Genomic DNA, 20230 nt, shown 5'->3' with positions numbered 1-20230 from the left:
CAGGAGTTCGGGGGTATACCAGGCTTTGGTGTGCTTAGCACATTTAGCTTTCCTTGCAGTTAGAGGGGCGATGGAGTCTACTGATTGGGTGATGATGACGTTGAATGTATGAAGTAGAGATTCAAGGTCATTAGAGAAATGTGGCTTGAGGGCAAGCACTGATAGGTGGGGTAGAAGCCTTTCTTTGGTAAGCAGGCGGGAGCTCCTTGTGACTGCCTGGGGAAGGGGAGTCTTTGGCTGGAGAGAAGCCTTAGTAGTGAACAGATTGAAAAGAAGATTGTGGTGGTCTGTCCAAAGTAGGGGGGAGTTAGAGTTGATAGTGAGGTGGCAGTTATGGTGTGCTATCCAGTTGAGAGTGCAACCTTTAGTTTGGGTGGGATTTGTGATGGCTTGTTTGAACTCTAAAGTTGCCAAAGCCTTATCTAGGGATTTAGCTGAAGAGTCGTTAGGGTCATTTAGGCCGAGATTGAGGTCTCCTAAGAGAATGGCTTTGGTGGTTCTTTTCAAGTTGTCGGTTCGGAGGTGCTGTAAGGAGGCCTGGAAGTCGGTGGTGAGTCCTGGAGGGCGGTAGACAATGTGGAAGGAAATTGTACAGTTGGGGGAGGGGCTTAACTTGAGAGGAGGTGGTCACTGTGGTTGTCTATCTCACTGTCCACCTTTCTGATTGGGAAGGATTCTCTAGCTGTTAGTGCCATCCCGCCTCCTTTAAGGTGTGGGCGGTCTTGCCTGAATATTGTATAGCTGGGAGGAATTGCAGGGGCTAGTGCTGGGCCGGAAGCTCCGTGGAGCCAGGTTTCGCTGGTTATAAGGAGGTTTACTTTGTGGCTAGTAATGAGATCATGTATGTCCAGGGTGTGGGCTTTGAGCGACCGAGCTTCAATGAGGGCACAGCTGAGTGGAGGGGTTTGTGCTATGCCAGGTTTGGTGGGGAGTGGGATGGTGGAGGTGGAGGCCTTAGAGGGGTTGTTTCTAGTTTTCTTGTGTTGGGTGGGTAGATCGTTGGATTGCCTCCTGAGTTTTGCATTAGTGTTTGAGGGCCTTATAGTATCAGGGTAGTTCCATTTTGTATGGGAGACACATCACAATGTTCCGTGTCTGGCGCAGGGGGAGAGAGGGTAGCCTTGTCAGTAGCAGAAACAGAAGGTTTGTTATGTGAGTTGGTATGAGTAGGGGTAAGGGAATTGGTGGCATGCATAGTGGCTTGTCCCAATGCGAAGTGGGGTGTGTGCCTAAGTGATGTTCAGAGCCTTTGCTGGAGGGTGCCTAGGGATCAGGATGCATTTCTGTGTCGTCGGGTGCACGAAGTTCAGAGGTGGATTTTTTGGCAAGGTGCATGGGCAAGAAGGGAGGTGACTTCGGTAGGAAGTGAGTTGGAGGGATATTGCGTGGGTTGGGGAGTAAAGTAGCCATTCATAGTTTTTGTTGATAGTGGGAAGCAGAGGTCCCTAACTGTGTTATGGTCATCTTGAACAGATGTGCTATGTATAGTGTCAGGAGGTGCACAAGATCTATCCTGCGTGAGTGAGTAAGCCAATTCTATGTGTGTAGAACAGGCAAGGGCACAGTATTTGGTGCAGAATGTGACATGGTACGAAAATCAGGCAGAGGCCTAGGATCAATATTTGGTGCAAATAGACAGCAGGGTGCAACAAACAATATTTGGTGCAAATAAACAGAAGGGTGCAACAAACAGGGAGGGGCATAGGATCAATATTTGGTACAAATAGACAGCAGGGTGCAACAATCAATATTTGGTGCAAATAGACAGCAGGTGCAACAATCAGGCAGGGGCCTAGGATCAATATTTGGTGCAAATAGACAGCAGGGTGCACCAATAAATATTTGGTGCAAATAAACAGCAGGGTACAACAAACAGGCAGGGGCTTAAGATCAATATTTGGTGCAACTAGACAGCAGGGTGCAAGAATCAATATTTGGTGCAAATAGAGAGCAGGGTGCAACAATCAGGTAGGGGCCTAGATCAATCTTCGGTGCAAATAGACAGTAGGGTGCAACAATCAATATTTGGTGCTACAATCGGGTCGGGGCTTAGGATCAATATTTCTGCAGACAACACTGGTCAAACATGGTGACTCTGCAGAAGAATTAACCTCCTAGGCTAGAAATCGTGTGCCCCAATCAGACGTATTTTCTTCTTTTCCATGACTGTCCCGCTAGCAGAAGGATTATGTAACTGGATTGTAAGTGTCACTAACCATGCCAATATGACAACTATAGAGATGCCTACAATCATCAATCCCATCTCTGTCCACTGCAACGTCCCCTATGTGTGCACATTTCCATCTGCTAAGACCAGATCGCTCACTGTGATATTGTCCTTTTGTATATTCAGTTTGATTGTGTGGACTTCCTTGAGTTTCAGGAGATATTCTATATCAGGATCCACAGGGAACTTGTTCCTTTGGAATAACTCGATTTTTTCTACTCTCATCTCCCATAAATCACCATCTACATGAAACAATGTTAGACCACCAACCGTTACCATGGTATCCTTGGGCACGGTCATAAATTACACATTGGGCCTCATTACAAGGTGGGCGGTCCGGTAATAACTCTTAACGGTAAAGCATCAGCGGCATTGTTTACCGGACCGGCCCATCACGAACTACAATGCCGACCCTACCAGCATCGACAGGGACCCGTTGTGGCTGTGCACCACCATACCAGCATGCTGGCGGGCACGTGGCTGCCGTGCAAGTAACACCAGAATGCCGCTAGGAACATGACATTACGAGTTGCACGGAAATGCACATACCGGCATCCAGGTGCCGGTAAGAAGGGCCACCATGATGCCGGCAATACCTGCATTGCGGACCACCCGTTCATAGTAAACTGCTGTGTTCCCAACTCCCACAGGTGCACACAATCAACACAGGTGGAAGCAATAAAGCTTGGCCCTGCACAAAAGGAGCACACCAACACACCACATCCATTCCAAGACCAAAATCATTCCACTTGCAGTTGCGATACTGGAGCTGGAGGACATGCCTGCACTGCTACTCCTTGAGCAGGCAGTACACCAGGGATTACAGAGGAGACGCAGGAGGAGAAGGAGGGTGAGAACGCCCCAGCAAATTCCACCAGTGCAGGCAGTGGTTCCCCGCAAGCAGCCACCAATCCCTTACATAAGGGCCAGTCCGTTCAACTTAACACCAGCACAGATCCACACCCTGTACCACCTGAACAGGGACACCATCACCACCATAGTGGATCTAATACATAAAGTCTTGGTCAGCCTGATCAACATCCACACCGCCATCCCCTCTCTGCTGGGACTGTATTGTGGAGGGGGTTCATGCATATGCAACCTGTCTGCCCTCTGGGCCATGGGAGTGTATTTTGGGGGGTGGGTGGGGTACATGCATATGCAACCTGTCTGCTGCTCTGTAGGCCATTGGAGCGTATTCTGGGGGGGCGGAGGTGGTGGTACATGCACATGCAACCTGTCTGCCCTCTGGGCCATGGGAGTGTCCTCAATGAGGTGTCTGTGCACTGACCATGCTGGCAAACCGCATGCTCATAATCATTCAGGGAGGATGCATGACACAGAAAATGGAGGCCGACATACTCTGGCTGCACACCAATGTGTAACTGTCAGACTCATAATCAGCGCACACCCCTGCACTTGTCAACTGGACATCACCTGACCTTACCCACAGCACCACAATGCACCATCATGCAGCCACTAAGCTGAATACACATGACCACATCGAAGCACCTTGCAGGTCACGCATCCATGAGTGCGCAGTATGAATTCCCACTCAGGGAAATCCCCTGTCACTGACCCTCCCTGACAGTAACACTGCATAACACCATGGCAGCATGTGCAGATGAATACAAATGGGAAAACACATGTGGGAAGGATGTCTCAAATTGGACCCATTAAGTATTTAACAACAGCTACATGGGTTTGATTGGTGCGGAAATCACCCACAGCACATGAGTACCAGCATGCAAGTCGACTCCCTGCATCATACAAGGAACACATCCCTACCCTGGGGGACCCTATCAACAATCACATTGTGCCATTGTGACTGGTGTGAAGATGTCGAGGGACACGTGCATGGCGTCAACAATAATCCAAAAGCATGATAGACTAAACAAGCTGTATCACGTTCGGCATCAGCCTAATGCATCAAACATTGCCCAACATGCACTTGGTCTCATCCCTTGCCACACAACCCTCACATGTGAGTACATCATGGACCTTGTCACTCCATCTGGGTGGTTGGTGATTCCAATGTCAAGACCCTAAGTCGTGTATGTCAACCAAGACCAGCACCATGCAGTGCCAAGTTGTGTACAGGGCAGATAGTTGCGCAGATATGAAGTCAATAGCTGCCATTCACGATATACTGCAATCTGAGATTGAATGATGTACAGGCTGAGCACAAATGGGATAGAAGTATACCCTTACAAATACCTTATTGTTTTCCAATGCAGGTGATTCTGGCCATCCCCTGAAGCCGTGGCTCCTCATTCCTGTCAGGAATCCGCAGAACAGACACGAAGAGGACTTCAATCATTCCCATACACGCACTTGTGTAGTCAGAGAACAGACCTTTGGCCTGTTGAAGGCACGGTTTCGCTGCCTCAGCAGATCGGGTGCGCACTTATTTATGGTCCTGAGAAGGTGGGCAAGATAACCATGGTATGTGCCATGCTGCACAACATGTGTATCCGGCGGAATGTTCCTCTGCCACCTGACATCGACAAGCCACCACCAGGTGAAGAAGAAGACGAGGAAGGAGAAGATGTTGCACATCGGCCAGGCCGCGATGCGCTGTGCGGCAATCAGTGATAGACCATAGTTTCTGATGCACTGGGATGCAGAGGGTGCCTTGGCCACTGTAATAGGGGGAATATGGGCACTGTGTTTGGGGAAGAATTTGCACTGTACACTGTCATGCAATAAATTGACACACGCTGAAGAAGCAATGTCCAGTCATGTGATTTTTTTTTCACAACGGGTGTATTAAACAGATGTTATTTTCAACATGAGTGAACTCTCCACCCCCCACACATCCCCTCTCACCTCTCCCCACCCCCACCCCCACCACCTAACAACCTGACATACCCCTCCACCCACACCCCGACACCCCCGCCCTCCTCCCGCATGCTCTAACACCCCCACATCCCCCTTCTTCTCCCCCCAACCCCCAACACCCCCATATACTCCCACCCCCACCCACCAACACCCCACACACCCCCAACCCCCAACACCCACGCACAACCAGAGCACAGTATGTGTCCAGATGCACTGACAGTCAACACATGCAGGGTACCCCTGCTACAGGCACCCACTTCCCGATGGAGGGGGTTGCATGTCTGTGTACTGCATGCTGCACAGGGACCTGCGCACGGGGCTTGTCTGAGTTGAGCTGGCAGGCGTGGTATTGGAGGAAGTGGATGGATGTGGCACAGTTGCCACAGGACGTTGTTGCTCCATGGTGTTCGCCATCCTATCCAGTATCTGGGCCACAGTTGCAAAGCCCTCATGGTCCCGCTCAAAATTTTCATGTACAGCCTTGATGATGGCCTCAGTGTTCTCCCTCATTGCCCAGCGTGTTGCCTCCCCATTGGCAACCTATTGCTTTACAAGAGCATGCATGGACTCTTGACGGCCCTCCATCCTCGACAAACGTCCCTCGAGGTCCCGTATTGTGGGGGAAGTGGACGTTTCCATGGCTGGTGTGGACGTGCACAGGACGGGGCTGTCTGCTGGTGTAGACAATTCCTCCTGGCTGCCCTGGCCTGCATGCTGATGCTGAGGGGTGCCCTGTGGTGTGTCATGCAGGCTGGGCGTTTGCCCACCATCCCCCAACATGCTGCCTCCTTCATAGGTGACCTCCTCATGCCCCTCGTCCTCATCGGCACTATGTTGTGCGGATGCAGCAACCTCCGCAACTGAACTTGTGGCTGCCGACTGCGTGCCATCATGGTCGCTTGCCACAGATGTGGGCTCATCCTGTGTAATGTGTGTCTCCAGGGCGGCAGGGGCAGTTGTTTGTTGGATCGTGTTGGGGGCTGTGCAGCGGATTGGGCACTGGTGTGTGCCTTGTGAGCCCCTTGGCTCATCCTTGTGGCCCTGGACGTGGATGGCCTGGTGCCATTGTCCTGACCCCTGGACCTCTTGGCAGGTGTCTTGGGCTGTGACGCTGCATGATCCTCATCGCTGTCTGCATCGGTGTCTGTGGGGGACAGAGAGGCAGGGCATCAGTGATGGGAGTACTTGCATCCTGCATGCATTGGTGTTTGTGCAGTTTGGTCCTTGTGGTTTGTTGCATGCTTGTTGGCGTGGTGGACATGGTGCTTGCAAGATTGGCCAGGGGTAGTATTGGCATACCTCAGGTGTAGTCATGTTTTCCATGGTGTCTGCTGTGAGGCCATCATGTGTGTTGTGGCTTGCATGCTGTGTGAAATGTGATTTTTGTTTGTGTATTGGGTGTGTATTGTGTATAGGAGCCGCATGCAGCATGCATTTTGATGTGACAGTGGTGGGTCCAGCTTCTCGACAGAGATGTGTGTATGATGGGCCATGTATTTGCTCTCATCAGGTTCACATATTATGGCATACGTTTTACTTTGGATGTCAGGTGTTTGTGGGAACTTGTGTGGTGCGCAAAGGGTCACTCACCTTCATCAGCCGATAATGGGACTCCATACTCCGCTCCACCAACTCCTTCAATGGCCTCAATGTCGATGGTGGAGCTACAGGTCTCTTCCCACCTCGACAGCTTTATGGGGGAGTTCGGACCGCCGCCTGTTACCAGCACCTGGCTGCGGTTGGCCGATAGGATGTTATGGTCGTCCCACCGCTTCCTGCAGTCCTTTACTGACTGTGCAGTGGTTCTAACTGCACTCACCTTTCTGGCAGTCTCCTCCCATATTCTTTTCTTTCTGTAGCTGTGCTGGACAGCGCAGGTCTGCACTGAAAACTACATCCGCCTGCTCCACTAGCGTATCAGCGAGCATATTCAGCTCATTATCGCTGAAATGTGGTTTTCGCATACGTGCTGCGCCTTTCTTGGTGTCTTTCGACATTGTCCACCAGTAGGGATTGGGAAGTTGTCTGCTCAGGTCCTTTCTGCGGAGGATTGCAATGGATTGTGTTTTTTAAGATGGCCAACGGTGCGTTTCCTGTTCTGGCGCAATGACGTTACTTCCGGTGCCGGTAGTGACGGTGCCGGTAGGGATGGTACCGTTATTTAGGGTACCAACAGTGCCGGGGAAGGTTTCAACGGATTACTTGATGCCACTCGGGGTGGTGGGGGACTTTACCGGCAAGCCGGTGCATCTGTTACCGGCATGCAGGGACCCATGTGCACTCAGACTCGTAATTATACGTAATTGCCGCATGGGTACAGCATGGACACTTTCATACCGGCATGGCGGTAATGACGTTTTTTTACCGCCTATCTCATAATGAGGCCCATTGTACTGCAATGGCCTAAAAAAATGACCCGTTTGAGATGTGTAACTGTATATTTCAACGCACATGTACTAACCTTAAAGGTTTCCTGGGCAGATGTAGTTTTGCTCCTTGAACATTACACAAGTATCTAATTTTGGAATCAGGTACAATCCCATCTCCTAGGTTTGAAAGGACACCATTTCAGGAGTCACAATTTGTATGTATTTATCACTCTGCCAGAAGTCTACATTATGAATGGTTTTAGTTTGATATGTTAATTCTGGGGTGATATGTGGAATACTCAAGATAAATTCAATCTCTATCCGCTTTATATCTATGTCCAGGGGAATTGCACTTCCCATCTAAAAGGCAATCTTTTCCTGCATTGTTTCTATTTCTCTTTGGGTCATCTGTGCTATCATTTGCCGGGTGATATCAGACTAAACAAAATACAATGGAATGCAACCCTGTCTAAACTGAGATACCCCATCTTGAACCTCCCGCACAAATATAGTAAGTAACATTTCCATTGGGTTCCCAACATTCAATATATCTTCTAAAACCTTGTCCTGCTCAACCATTACATTGATACTGTGCTCTAACAGCATTGATTAATCATTTAGGGTTGCAATGGTTTGATTCACGTATTGAACCAGTTCCTACTGTTCTGCTCTAACCTTGTCAGTCTTTATGTATCATTTTCAAGTCTTAGCCTAATTCTCTGGCTTTGACCCCCAATGTGTTCACTGAGACTGGGTTTGCTGTTGACACAGTTGTCCCCACAATAGCCCCAATTATTGTGACCACAATTGTTGCTTTCAGAAAACCTGCCATTCTACGTTCACTTTTTCTCTTAACACCCGATATGCTCATAAAGGTTTTCTCCAGCTGTATCAAAATCTCTTTAATCTCTCTTTGAGCTCCTTCCCTGTGAATTTGGATCCATTGTCTCTCTCACCTGAGCAGATTTAACTTCTGTTACATTTTGAACCTTTTTCCAAAACCCTATCTGGATCCACACAAGTATAAATATTTTGATGCAAAAGATATCTATTCCCTAATATGAATCCGGGGCATCCCCCATCATAATGCCTAATGCTGACCTCAGCTCAATCAGAACTTGTCCATCTGCCAGTTGAAAAGGCATTGTGAAGAAAGACACAGACAACAGATTCAAAGTTCAAATCAAATGGTTTATTGAATCAAATGTCAGGATGGTTGAAGGCATAACTTGCCCTTTGCTAAGGTGGAATTTCACTACCTGAACGAAACTAAGGAAAGTCTGAGTCAGAAAGTTCAGCTTAAAACTCTGTCTGTATCCAAAACCTATCCTTGCCCTCAAAACTAAAGCTAAACAATGTGTAGGAATGTCAATAACAAAAGAAATGGTGATCAACGGAAAATGTGGAGCTTCTTCCAGCTCTTAGCTTCTGTTTCAGCTCCCCTTCCCCAAGTTCAAGAAAGTTCCACAAAAGTCTCAAGATTACCTTTCTCAAGTTTATGGCAACACAGTTCACACAATCCTCTAGGTTCCCTTCCCCAAGTTCAAGGCAACACAGTTCACAAGAAAAGGGTCCTGAGGCTCTGTCCTCAAGACAATATACAATATTTGCAGTTCATCAAGTCTCAGGGTTGTATTGGTTTCAACCTTTCAAAGGTCAACATACATCTAGGTCCACTTGACCCTCCTTCTGGCTTATCTCGCCAGTTCACTCAGAGTGCTCTTTCTTAGATTTATTTCACAATGTCTTTGATTTTTACCATTTAGCGCTCACTGGGATAGGCGCAGTTGTCAGACCACACGGTCCACCCATCACAGGTCGTGCAACCAGGAACCCTAGGCTCTTCAGCCCATACAGGTGCTTCTATACTTGTCCCTGTGTATAGATTCACATTAACATAATTTCTCCTTGTCAGCTTTCCTTTCTCTTGGCTTTGTGTGCAGCTTTACACTCTCCTGGGTTCTCCTGGTTAGCCTCGTGGCCTTGCCATAACCTGTCCCACACCTCTTTCCAGTCTTTGGCCTTGCCGCACTGCATCCATTCATAAAGTTCATTTTGTGGTGGTCTTTTTCCTGCCCCAACTTTCTATTGCTCTTCTTCACACTTGTGCTCTCTTTCCGTTGGTTACTTTCAAATGGGCGCTTTCCCTTTTGGCTTTTATCAGTTATTAGCTTTGCCCATAAAGTTTTATTCAGTTCAAAGTTCAATATGCTTAATTTTTCTTGGTTTCACATTTTCATTCAGTTCGGTATTCAATATGCATACTTTTAGCTTGGTTTCAAATGTTTATTTAGTTTGGTATTCAATATGTTTAATTAAGCTTTTCTTCAAGTTTTCATTCATTCAGTATTCACAAGGTCTCATGTATCAGACCTTTATGATTGTGCTCTGCCCATTCTAGACCATCCTTTTCCCACTGGTGTCTGGCAGGCTCACCAGTCTTTGCAACTTTCCACCTGTTACATGGCTCCACATGCACTTGCCGGCTTCCTTTTTAAGGGCGGAGCAGCAATCTCTGGGCAGGTGAGCGTCCCGATTCTCCAAAGCAGTTGCTTCGCTTCTGGTCCTCTCGTTGCCCCGTTTGCTCTTGCTTGCCGTCTTGCCGCCTGCTCCCTCTCTCTGCTCTGCCTCGCCAAGTGCTCCAGCCTCCAGGTTGTAGGCCGATCTCCTTCCCGCACTACACCACGTCCCCCGCTTCCTGCCACCAGGTTTCTCCGGTCTCTCTTGTCTCCAAACGGCTAGCCTTTGATACTCATGACAATTACTAAATGACCTCAGGTGTGGGTCATTGGGTTTAAGCTCCCCACCATAGTTAAGGAGACATGCCTGATCTCTACAATACTTTACATACCTCTTCCTCGTCCCAGTAACAGAGTGGTGAAATAACCCACTAGTGTTCATCCCTCTTAGTCGCCTCTTCCTCTTCCCAGTACCGTCATACTTAAAGTGTGGGAAAATGAGGAGAGCTGCTTGACAATAGCCCATGAAGGCTGTGGGAGGGTTAGAGTGGTCCGATGGATGGATAGTGTAACTGTTCAAATGCTGCTGCTAGCAGCTCCTGGGGCATTACTGTCTTCCAGGAGCTCTCTTGTCTCCACAATAGATCTGTTGGAGATTGCTTGCATCCCTTCCGTAGCCACAGTTGCTTCTCCCTCTCTGGTGCCCTTCTCTGTAACTCTATTATCTGAGAGATAGGCAATGCTGTGTAAGGTGTTGGATGTTTGCTTGCTGGTGGAGTGGTCATGATGTACTCAGCAGGCATTTTATTTGGCAGATACGCCACTATGTTGGCTGCTGCATCCGCAGCTGCATTCCCCATTGGCATTTCATCTGTTTAGTTAGTGTAGGTGGAGCACTCGATGACCACCACAACAGATGGCTGGGATAATGCTTCTATCAGTTTTTCTAGCAGTGCTGCATGCTGCACTGGGGACCCATCCACCCTCCGATAACCCTCCTCTCCAGCAGGATAGACCGGCGTGCACAGTTGTGACTTACACTGAGTCTCAATATATTGTGACATGGCCCCCTTGGGACATTCTCAATGCTTCAATGAGCGCTATGAGTTTTGCCATCTATGCAGAATAATGCATGGACAATCTTTTCATAACCACGTCTTGTACTCCCCTTCCTCAGGTCATACCACTGCAACCCCTGTATGTCTCTGTCCATCCTCCTGTTCAATTGTGGATGATCCATCAACGAACAGCACCTAGCCCTCCGACGAATACAAATCTCTAATATTATCACCCCATGTTTGTCATTGTTCTCAAACAGATCCTCATCCGTCACTTCCTTTACTTGTACTGTTGGATCGATACAGCGCACTGTGCGCCACTCACACCCATCCCTGTCTATTCCTAGCATGCCAACCCCAGAGACCAACAATCTCTGTAAATCCAGCGACAATATTGTTCCCGCCACCACCTCAGGTCACACAACTGGACGAAAGAAGAAATCTGTGGGCACTCGCCAAACGGCTTAGCGATCTGAAGCACTGCCTCCACGAGCACAGTAATACCAAAAATGAACATGTCCAGCTCCACGGGCGTCCTGCGAGCCACCACCTCCCTATAGGAAAAGGGGGATACCATGTCTCGCCTGTGGGTACCCCACTCCCAATCTCCCTCTTGTTCACCCTCTTTCTGGTGCTTCTGGATTGGTAATACTTCCTGTTATTTTCTTGGTTAGTGGGACCGGGATAGCAAAACCCCATAACTGCTTTTGGGATAGAGGATTCTTCATGAAAGGGAAATGTGGAATACCACGTCTCACCCAAGTCCCCAATCCCCAAGGACCCTCCACCCAGGTGATACTCCCTCGCTTCTCCATCCTCAGGGTCAGGATCCAAAAGTGATGGCCTTTCACTAGCCCTCCGAGAAGAGGATCCAAGGGGAGTAGATATTAGGATGCCCTCAGGTTTCTCACATGCTTCCACGTCACCAGACACACCACAACTAAAGCATTTAAAAGAAATCAATATGATTTTTGACTTTCTTCTTTTTCCCATATAGAGTGAATCGCTGCATTGTCATATGGGTTTCTCCTCTGCACCGGCCAGCCTCTTTCCCTCTTGCAGACTCCTTCCTTTTTCATCGCGGACCACCTCCTCTTTCCCCCATCATTGGGCCTCATCCATGGACACCTTTTTGGAGGAAAACGAGTTAACGTCTCATTATAATCGAGGAGAGAGACAGATAGGTGAAGTACCAAGCACCAATAATTTGTATCCACGGTTCTTTCGCTTTATTTTGTATTTATGTATTTATTTATTTTACTAACACTACAATAGTTAATTACTTCCTCCAGGCACACCAACACACCTAATTACATGTTACGATGAATCTGTTTACTCTTAACCACATGTCCTTCCCTTTGTGGGACATTGAGACCTGATTTACTCACCTGGTTCATGGTTTATCCTTGCTTCTTATGCAACCATTACACCTTTCAATCATTATTGGTCTTTCCTGTTTGTTTAATTATTTGCACCTCATGTTTTGGGTGAAATGGTTTTAGTTGATTCACGTGGGCAAACTGTTCCGCAGCTAGATTCCCGTCCTTTATTGTGTTGTATTGTACTTGTCATTTGTATAGCACCAATTTGACCATTATTATAGTCTCAATGTGGTGTTAATGGGATCGACCTCGGAGGACTGAAGTCCAGAGTGTTGAGGTTCTTGGGCACAATTATGATGCGTGTGTGTATTGACTGAAAAAGACTTAGCAGATCTTGCCAGGCCCGGCAGAAAAGCAACCCACGCAGTCAGGCATGTTTAGGGGTACTGAGAAGAGTAGGGTGGCATCAGTGTTAGAGACTCGCTATGTGTTCAGCATGCCCAAATATATCGTAGGTCTGTGCCGCATTCTGCTGTCACAGGTGCTGAGACGTAGTCGGGTGTAAGTAGGCAAAGAATTTATGTGAACAGCACAACCACATTTTTGTCGTAGTCCTTCCTGTATACTGATGTGTGTGGTTAGCCATGCCTGGGGCAAGTGGAGTGGTGTATTAAATGTTCCTTGTTGTTGGAGGTGCTATGATGTTAGGATGCCCGCTCAGGTATTTGGCTTCTTCTGTTGGTTCTTGCGGCTATGATAATAAATGGTTAGCAGCAACAACAGTCCATGCTCCAACTAATCGCCACAGGATGCCCACAGGTTGTGCTTCCAGATTCTTCTAGGTGGGTCGGGTGTACGATTGTGTTGGTGGTGGCATTCACACTACTGTGTTTCTACTACCATTGTTGTGATTAGCCCGTTTCCTGTGAATTTTCCTGGTGTGGTCATTCATTAATCCTGTGACATTATGTGAGTGCTGTGAATCAGCTAGTGGTGCTGGAGGGAAGGCAGGGTCACGATAGGTGTATGAAAGTGTGTCTGGTCCGGTCTGCCGTGAACACTGCCGTCACCCTCAGGTGTTTGGAGGAAAGGTGGTGACACCTCTAATTCACCCGGCACCAGCTGGGGAGACAGTTCATAGGCTTGGGATGTATGGGGTTTTCAGGATAATGCAATAAAAAGCTAGTCTTGGAGTGCTTTTTTGAAGGAGAGGTAGTTTTCAGTATTGCGGATGTGCAGAGGAAGAGTGCTTCAGATGGTGGGCGTTAGGATAGAGAAAGCCGAGCCACCAACTCTGGTGGAGTGGTGCGGTGGAATAGCCAGGAGGAGAGCTGAGCCTGATCAGAGGTTTTTGGGGGGCTGGTAGTGGATGATTTTGTTCGGAAGGAACTCGGGTTCTGAAAGATTGAGTGCTTGGTGTATGATGCACATAGCTTTGAAGGTTGCTCTTAGGCCAGTGTAGAATTCTGAGTGCGGAGGTGAGTTGTTCTCTGGGTGAGACGGGGCGAGGAGCAGTCTGTGTGCTGCGTTTTATATACGTTGAAGTTTCCTTAGCTGGCGTGGTGGGACGCAAAAATAGAGGGAGTTGCCGTAGTCCAGGTGGGAGATAATGGGCAGTATTGTTGATTGTTGAAACTCTGAGGGTAAGAGTGGTAAGACATAAGGATGCGTAGGTGGAAGTGGCAGGTTCTGGATATAGAGTTGATGTGCTTGGAGAGAGATAGGTCTGTGTCCATGGTTCATCCAAGATTTTTGATGGAGGTTGAGGGGGCATGTGAAGCTCGAAGGGCAGTTGGCCACAGTAAAGGTTGGAGGATCAGAGCAGTTTTGCCACATATTAGGATCTCAGATTTACCCAGGTTTAGGATTAGGTGGTTGTTAGTCATCCAATGGTCCATCTCTAAGAGACAAGAGGTGAGGTCAGGAAGTTGCAAGGTTTGATTTTTGGGATTTTGAAAATTATCTGTGGATCATCTGCTAGTTATAGCAGGTAAGGTTGTGTGAGTGGATGAGGGCTGGCAGTTGGCTTAGGTAAAGGTTAAAGGTTAAAAAGGATTGGTGAAAGGGAGGTTCCTTACAGCACTGGTTTTGTGAGTGGGCAGGGGGCAGAGGAGAAAGGGGGAAGGAGAACAATTTGTGAGTGGTTGGAGATGAAGGAGGTGATCCAAGGGTGGAGTCTTTGCTCCATAGGGTTAGGAGCCTGTTCCTCAGTATTGTGTGGTTGATTGCATAAAAGGTGGCAGAAAGATCCAGGAGGATGTGTGTGGCACACCCTTCTGAGTCTGCAGTTCTTTTTAGTTCGTCCCAGACAGAGACCAGCGAAGATTCCGTTCCACAGAGGGGTCAGAACACTGATTGGGCTTGATCGCGGAGGCTATTGCTTCTCTAAAAGGGCAGAGTTGCTTATATACCGCGTGGTCTATAAGTTTGCCAATGAAGTGGGTATTGGAGATTGGGTGGTAGTTTGATGGTGAGGGAGAGTCAAGGACGTTTCTTTTAGAAGCGGTTTTACATGGAAGGTTTTGAAGGCCTCTGGGAAAGTGCCTGATGCGAGTGAGTTATTTATAATGGAGCTGGCTATGCTGGCAGCACAGGTGGACGAGAAGATCTTTATCAGAAGGGGGGCGGTGGGCAAGGGTCTACAGGTGAGCCTGAGGGTCAGCTAAGTACTACAAGGTTGCTGAAATCGGCCTGGGAAAGGGGCGGTGAAAGAAGAGGAAGCGGGTTGTGGCGGTTGGGGATGGTTTCGAGTTTGTTGGGGTCCAGATGTCGGTGGTGGAATCAGAACTGTGTTTTTGGTTATGGTGTGGTGTCTTTCAAATGCAATGTTACGAAAGTGGTTCAAAAGATTATCAAAGAGAGCTAAGAGCTATTGAGTTCGGGGAGTGGTTAAGATAGCTGGTGGAATAGAATTCTCATAGGATTTTGTAGAGTTCAGTAGATGGGTTTTTGGAGTTGTAGATTCTGTTCCCATAATTATTTTTTTTAGCTTTCTCGATTTTGTACATGTATGCCCTGTTCAGTCTTGCAAGGGCTGTTTTATTAAGGGGGCTGAGGGTGGTCCTCCAGGCTCACTTCATGTGATTTTTGATGGTTTTGAGTGCTTTGAGTGAGGGGGTGTACCACTTTTGGTGTGGGTTCGATAGATGGTTAACACATGTTACCAGGGCAGGGGGACACCCTTTTGTCCCACCTGTATTTTATTTTGTGATATCAGCACACCCCACCTTAAGTGTAGCACTGAGGGGAAACATTGCTTCCCTTTTCTTGTTCTTCCAGTAACTTAGTTACTATTCCAAGTTCATCTGACAGGCTGGTGGCAGTGTACCTTTTTTCACAACTTTGTGGACTCTTGTTACAGGCTGCGTTTACAGCTGCAGTAAGGGTCACCATTTGCCAAACATCATGGCTGCACTTTAAGCACAGTTCTTGATGACTTGTTCTTACTTGAGCCTTCTTCTACCTGCCTGGGTGGGGGGAAGTCTTGATGGGTCTTTTGTCTTTGGCGGGCTACCCCTGTAAAGCCCGCCAAGACTCTGAGTGCCTGAAAGGACAGGAGATGGGGAGCTGACTGAAACTCTCCTGGTCTTTGACCTGCTTGGAACCAGTTTGTGCTGAGAGGCTGGCTATACCCATTGGACAGCCACCCCTCAAGTTTGAATGAATGCATGTCTGGTGATTAGTGGGCTCAGCCAGTTTTCATGCAAACAAGACAAGGGTCCTGGAGCAGAAACAGAGTCGACCATTGGAACTGTAGATCAGAAGGGTGTCCGCAGCCACTTCCAGTGACAGCCAGAGCCGTCTGAGTAACTGCTGCTGTCCTTACCTTAACTTTTGTGCAACAGGCAAGCCCCGAAGCTGAAGATTTTGTGGGCCTAACCAGTCCCAAGACTAACTGAATTTTGCCCCCTTCTGTGGAAGAGCTGTAACTGCCACAGCCCGCAGTTCACCAATGTCTGGGGTCTTGTGCCATTTTGCAGTGCAACAGCTTCCAAAGCATAGTTTCATCTGAAACTTTGTAGGCATCCTCATGGAACTCCAGAGGCTGGATCCCGCACCTGAAAGTCACATTAGTGGAGACAAGGACGGAGAACTGGATCAAAGTCTACCATACAACAACTGTCCTTCAAACAAGCCTTGGAAAAGGCACCAACGAGCCAGTGCTATGAAGATATTCTGCTGTGCATCCAACTGAGCAAGTGCAAAAACCAGATCCATTGGAAGTTCTTTTTTTCAGTCACCAAGGCCAAGAGTCCTGAACCGGGGTCTGCTGTCGCCTCTCCTTGGGGACTGTCCTGCTCCACCAGCTTCTTAGCTTACAAGGTACTGTTCAGCCCATAATACTTGCCCGGGCCCTGCTTTGTTGTTCCTTTGCTTCAGAGGGTTGCAGTTAAGCTGTTACTTACATCCCCTCCCAGGCCTACATAGAGCTACAGTGGGGTGGACAACACTGTGTGCTCTTTATCCAAAGAAACCTAACTGAAACTCACCTGTAAACTTGGAAAAATCTTCATATAGTCTACCTTGTCCACTTCTTATTTCTGAGGGGTCCGAAATGTGAGGTGGACAACTTTGTGAAGGTTTTTCAGAAGATGCCATTTTATTAACTCAAAAGTTTGGATAAACACCTCACTATCCCTACTCTGACAAGGATTTCCCTGCCTAAAACAGACTAAAGGAAACACCCTATACAAGGTTTCTGACCCTCACACTTATCCATACAGTAACTCAACATGGCAGTTCAAAAGCAACAGAAATATGACAGTTAAGTTCACCATATTCTGCCAGTCTCTCCATATAATATCTGTGAATTTCCCTTCCCCAGATTCAAGCAGGATTCGGTTCCACAGTTCCAAAAGAAATAAGGAAATCCTGTTTTGTAACAAAAGTTCCAACACAGTTCATTGTAACTTCATCTTAACAACATAAAGTTCCAACACTTCAGAATTGTTCAACAAAGCATTGTTCCTCTTCCTTTTGTAATAAAAAGCAATCTTCTTCGCATAAATCAAAGATAGTTCATTAGATCTAGCTATTAGCTCCATGGCTGCCCCCAAACCGGGCTCCTTTTCCGGGTTCCTGCAATGGGGATTTACCGGGTCATTCCGACATAGGAGGACCCGATAAATCCTCCTTTCAGGAACCATTCCCCATTCCCATTTGAGCCCCCATAGGGCTCAATGGGAATGGGGATGGAGGTAACAACGGGCACATTTTAAGTGTCCCGTTGTTACCTCCCTCTTCCCCTCGCGGGACCCGGAAAGGACGCCTTGGTTTTACCAGGCGTCCGATCCGAGTCCCGCGATGGGAAGCTCGTAATCAGCCCTGACAGAATGAAGGGGGCCGGTCCCGTACCGGCCCCCTTCATTCCGTCAGCGCTTGCCTCGTAATGAGGCCCATTATCTTTATAGGGATGTTTCTGCAACAAAATATTAGTTCTGAAAATATATAATACTTCTGCAGTCGTTTTTTACAAGTCTTGCTTCAGCAATGAAAGATTGTCAGGATAATTTTTTAACACCACTTCACAGCACTTCATCAACTTTCAACTGGTTTACTTCCATTCCAGGCCTACTACTTCAATAACACCTGGTTTACTCCCATTCAAGTCCTATTACTTAAATCACAACTGGTTTACTCCCATGACAGGCCTACTACTTCAAAGTCCTATGTTCGGGTATATTCCCCTGCCCGAACAGTATCATTTACAACACCCAGTGCCTCTGTGGTTGAGATCAGCTTGCAACAACTCTTCAGTATTTCTCACTTTGCAACATCAGGTTTTAAGCAATTCTTCAGGGAAAGCAAGATTCACTGTGGTGCTCTTTTGTACACGTTTTCAGTTTCCCACACCACTGTAAATTATACACATCTCCTTCCGAATAACCTTTTCCAGAAGGGCAGCCTTCCTGCCACTTTTATTTCCCCAACTCTTCATCAACCAAACATTGACAATAACATGGTTTTAATCTGTCTTCCTTGGCTTTGGCAATGTGGATTTATACCAGTTTTGGTTATGTACTTCTTCAAATATGGGCAATATGCTTTACCAATTTCAAAACCCTTAATTGCCCCTCTTCGACTTTGGCAATGTTTGTTGGTTTTAAGTTGCCCTGCTGTTACTTTCTTTGGGCGTGTTTAAAGGTAATTTGCCTTAAATTCTAGAGGTATTGCCCCAATGGATTGCTGGGTTTTAAATAACCTCTCTAGCTAAAAGTCACAGTCAATAGGTTTTTCAATGTTTTCTGCAAGCTCGGTATTCAAAATTGCCTTAACATATGCAATTTCTTTTTACTATTAAAGGTCCTGCAGCGGGTATGCGAGCGGTCACAGAGCGCTCCGGTGTCACAGTCAGTTGGTGCTCTCATTGGGTAAAAAGTGCATGTCCATTTCCCTCGCTGCTCACAGGTTCCTCGCTTCAGATGCTCCTTGCGATTTGGCAATCTGTTGCTTTCAGTCTGCCGCCGACCATGCCACACGCACACAGAGCTTTCCTTGCTCCAGAGGCTCTCCGGTGCTCGCCTGCCACCAGATATAGCCTTATGGGAAGCAAAGCTTTCTGCACTTTCGCTTCCAACTGCACAGCCTCTGCAAAACAGGTCTCCAGGATTCAAGATGTAACTGGTGGCTGATAAAATCAAGATGCCATAGGATGAACTCCCACAAACACTGACACCCCTAACTATAGCATCATGGAATAAAAGGGGTTTCAGTCATTTGTTTCAGGAAGGATCGGATCGAATCGAAAATCATGACATTGTCTGCTTCCAAGAAACATGGATGCGCATTCCACTGATAGTCGAAGGCTATTCAAGCCACCTTAATCCAGCAATTAAAGGGGCTACTGGCAGACTAACGTCAGGTTTACTTATTCTCATTAACAATAAGCTTGACTTTACAGTAATCACAGAAATTATGCCATCCTCCTTAATTCAAATCATAGTTGGATCCATTCAAACTGCGGCACAACAAATGAGGAAAACACTCATAATCCTGAATGTGATTTGGAATCCTGCCTCTGTTGCAAGCATACATTTTTCAGACCAGATTGAAAAATGGCTAGTGTATTGTAAACAAAAATGGATAGATCCATGGTTCATTATTTGTGGTGATTTGAACTCGAAATGCTGGGATGAATCTAGAGGCCTCATAATACTCAATAGCTTTTCATTAACACCACCAGAGAAGAGAGGCTATCAGTGGAACATCGTCATGAATGCAAACAAATTGAACCTACTGAATGACAATACTACCGGAGACATTCCAGCTAATATCACCAGAAAACAAGGAACCAGTGGCCATGTCATCGATTACATTTACATCTCAGCCAAACTGATTGCCGCAGAAAAGAAAATGGTGGTCATACGAATGGATAAGAGTGATCACAATTTACTATCAGCCAAATGATTACCAACTCAGAATAACATAACTTTCACAAACATGAAGTTGGTAGAAGTCAACATGGGAAAAAATCAAATTAAAGTCGCGTCCACTCGGCTCCCTCTATCGGCTGAAGATTCCTCCATTCTTGTAAACCACCTGATCTCAACCGGTGCCAAACTACCTTGGACTGTTCAGAATATATGAGAAAAAAATCAAAAACTTCCCATTTGAGTTCCATTACACAGCGGCACGCCTTTGACCATCAAGTGATCCTTCGAAAAAAAAGCATTGAGGAATGGCTTAAACAAGCTAAATGGTAACAAAATCAGTGTTAGCCTTAAGTAAAAAGAAACAATTACGACAGCAATGTCGGAAATGGTTCCGGCTTTATAAAAAGACACTAGACCGCAATGATGCGGAGAAAATGTTATATACCATCAGATCATCAAATACCGCAGACATGTGGAGATTAATAAACCAATTACAGGTAGATCAAAATTCCCTGACGTCAACACCAATTCTTCCAGGATCCTGGATCTCTCATTTCAAGGCAATCTTCTATCAAGAACAG

Source organism: Ambystoma mexicanum, chromosome 12 (assembly GCF_040938575.1).
Source record: "Ambystoma mexicanum isolate Mex_15411 chromosome 12, UKY_AmexF1_1, whole genome shotgun sequence".
Taxonomy (NCBI): domain Eukaryota; kingdom Metazoa; phylum Chordata; class Amphibia; order Caudata; family Ambystomatidae; genus Ambystoma; species Ambystoma mexicanum.
The sequence above is the reverse complement of the archived record's forward strand: the minus strand, read 5'-3'. Positions refer to the sequence as shown.